Source organism: Ursus americanus, chromosome X (assembly GCF_024610735.1).
Source record: "Ursus americanus isolate L20-20 chromosome X, mUrsAme1.1.p, whole genome shotgun sequence".
Taxonomy (NCBI): Eukaryota; Metazoa; Chordata; class Mammalia; order Carnivora; family Ursidae; genus Ursus; species Ursus americanus.
The window spans coordinates 91,712,211-91,715,796 of NC_142164.1; the positions used below are offsets into that span (position 1 = coordinate 91,712,211).

At 37.5% G+C, this 3,586-nt stretch overlaps 1 non-coding gene across 1 annotated transcript; it reads right to left on the reverse strand.

Annotated features, from left to right (window-relative positions):
• Window positions 1-746: 746 nt before the first annotated feature.
• LOC123787665 (U7 small nuclear RNA) lies at window positions 747-805 on the reverse strand. Its single transcript, XR_006778302.1, has one exon. It is a non-coding gene; the product is annotated as a U7 small nuclear RNA (small nuclear RNA).
• Window positions 806-3,586: the final 2,781 nt, after the last annotated feature.

The window sequence follows — 3,586 nt, forward strand, 5'->3', positions numbered from 1 at the left end:
GGCTCTGACTGTCACTGAGTTTGGTGCCACTGGCAATGATTAGTCAGCACTGTGGGCCTTAAATGGCATCAGTGTATTCTAGACTCATTGGTTCTCATCCACCTTGTTTTGTTTTGTTATGCTCCCACTCCTGAGAGCTATGTGACAGATGAAGATAAATAATGATGCCTTACCAAGGGTATCTCAAATAACCATCTTTCAGATTCTGAGGGAGGTGGAACTTCCAGAATGGTGGTATGAGAAGTTTGGGGAAATCTTACGCCTGGAGAGACATCTCTTAAGCTGGTGAAATTGGCATAGACAATTACTCAGTCTCCAGAGATCCATCAAAGGACTTACAACAAAGTGAGAAGCATTTAACTAAATCTATGGGAACTAAGTAAGAATGGTGGGAGGCCATGGCATTTAAGTTAAGGATGGCACATAGGACTTCACAGTTTCACCTTGCACAAGAGATGTTCCCCTGGGGCTCAGCATCTTAGGGTAGCTCCCATCTCCCCAGCTTATTGGGTGGAAAAGTTATTCTGAACGGAATCCAGATCACTGGGTAATGGAGAGAGAATTAAGGTAAAAGACAAGTAAAGTTTACTTTAAATAAAATTATAAAAGCTCAATTTATATAAATAGTTGGTAGGTCACATAAAAAGTAAAAGAGAGGGGTGCCTGGGTGGTTCAGTCGGTTAAAGCACCCAACTCTTGATCTCAGCTCAGGTCTTGACCTCAGGGCTGTGAGTTCAAGCCCTGCATTGGGCTCCATGCTGGGCATGGAGCCTACTTAAAAAAAAGTAAAAGAGAAATAAAACTTACTGATTATTAGAGTTGACAATTAAGACTGAGAGACAAGGTGGTAAACCTTGCAGGGAGCAATTTTTCAACACCAGAGTTCTATGTTTTGACTACTGCCTTGGAGTGAAGTGAAAGTGTGATTTCTGATAATGCTTTATTATTACTTGACAAGATATCACAAATTTTAAAAAAGAAAGAAAGATATAGCAGAATCATAAACATATACAGATACGTATATTTCTTTGATACATTATTCTCTTCAGTGCCTACTGAAACATTTTGTTAATGGTTTGAATGTTTTTACCAATTCACTGTCACTTTCATTCCAATCTTTGAACACTCTTCTGGTCATATGTTTCAATATTCTGTGTGTGCCTCAGAGGGGGGCACATTATTTTCTATAAACTGAATTAATGTGCATTGCTTATGCTCATGATTGCCATGGAATAACTTTTTTTATATTTTAGAGACAGTCTTCATTTTAAGAGAAGCAAGTTGATGTCTTGAATGAAGACATCTGGCATGTAGGACTTTTAAAAAATTTATTTTTGCTATAATCAGTTTAAAAACGTCGTTATTTGTGGCCATCTGCTGTGTGGTAAAAATAATCCTGTTTTACAGAAGTAGCCTTTTCATTTGCATTGATTAAAATAAGGACCTTAGACGTAGGCAGTCTAAAGATAATACTGTATTGCATAATGGATGCAAAGCTCTTTACATGCACTATAAATGTGTTTTCCTCTCCGTTTTCCTTTACCATCCCCCCAGGAATCCCAAGTGATTCCCTAGTCCAGAACATCTCTTCAGTGGGTATGGTTGTTATCACTACTGTACAAGGAAATAAACTGAAGTCCTACAAGATTCAGGGAGAGAGCATAAAGGGCAGGCCACCTGTACTTTCTAGTTCAGATTTCTTTTATACCACAATACTTCATATGTTATTTGATAAATCAGGAGCTCATTTAACAAATCCGCATCTACTCAAGCAATTCACCAAATTAACCAGTGCTCTCCAAGGTCTCTGTAAAGCAAGCCAACTGATGCCCAGGGCATACTCAAGACTCAGAGCTCATAGGCTACTCTACTGTAGGCCCACTCCATGCAGAGATGGATGTTTACCAAGAATGATCTGTGTTTGTTATGATACCTGTTTATAGTATTACACATGTTCTGATAATTGTATAATTTAATCACTTTTTAAAAGCAATACAGGGGCGCCTGGGTGGCTCAGTCCGTTGAGTGTCTGCCTTCGGCTCAAGTCATGATCTCAGGGTCCTGGGATCGAATCCCACATCCAGTTCCCTGCTCTGCGGGGAGTCTACTTCTCCTTCTCCCTCTCCTCCTGCCCCTGCTCTCCCTCTCTCATATAAATAAATAAAATCTTTTAAAAAAGCAACACAAACAATATAAGAGAGAGCAGCTTATATGAAAGCTAGGTTGAATACTTTGGTGTGATTCCATAAAGATGAGACAATTAAAAAAAAAAAACCTGTCAAATTAAATGTGGGAAAAGCAAAAATAAAACTTACAAAAAATCTGAAAAAAATCTAGATAGAGTCTAAATCCAATGTGACTCCTCAGTATCTGAGTTCTTTTTCTATTTAAAAATAATGGAATAGATAACCCCAATAGGCCTATGTCTATTAAAGAAGTTGAATCAATAATTAATAACCTTCCAAGACAGAAAGCCCCAGATCCAAATGGGTTCACTGGTGAAATTTACCAAACATTTTATGAATAAATTATATCAATTCTCCACAATCTCTTTCAGAAGACAGAAGCTGAGGAAACACTTCTTAACTTATGCATTATCCTAATACCAAAATCTGACAAAGACATTACAAGAAAACAGACTAACTTTTCTCATGAACATAGATGCAAACATCCTCAACAAATATCAATAAATCAAATTCAACAGTGCATAAAGAAATTATGCATTAAAACCAAGTTGGCGTAGGTAGGTCCTTAGAGAGTATTATGTCCAAATTACCATAAATATTGTAAATGATTTCTACCACTCTAGAGAAACAAGTCCACATCTGACAGAGTCTGCCTCTGAGCAAACTGCCAAGCCTAAACTCATTTGCTTCACAATCACATTTTTTATTTTGAAAACTACCATACTTACAAAAAGGGGTACATCAATTAATAAGTAATAATTATATAAGTGGTTGTGTACCCAACACCAAAATTAGGGTAAAATATTACCAGTACCTCACAACCCCCTGTATGCTCCTTACTCATCTCCCCTTCCTCTCTTCAATTTAGATATACTCATAGTTCAAAAATTTATATTACTTATTCTTTTGTTTTTATTTTCTATTTTTAATACATAAACACTTTGCTATTTAGTTTTACCTCATTTGGTGCTTTATGAATATAATCCCAGAGCATGTCTTTCTTTTAAATATTTTATTTATTTGAGAGAGTGAGAGAGAGAGAGCGCACCCAAGAAGGGGGAGAGGCAGAGGGACAAGCAGAGCCCCCAAGCAGAGCTGGGAGCCCACGCAGAGCTAGATCCCACAACCCTGAGATCATGACCTGAGCCAAAACCAACAGTCAGATGATTAACCAACAGGTGCCCCAACATGTCTTTTTATGTGACTTTTTTGAACTTCATCCATATTGATGCATGCAGCTGCTGTTCATTCACGTTTTCTGTTGTATAATATTCCAGTGCTTATTCATACAATGAATATTTGTCCATTCTCCTACGAAAGGCCATTTGGACTGATTCCATTTCTTGCCTTTAAGAACAGTGCTGCTAAGAACATTCTGTAAGCAATGCTTAGTGCATATG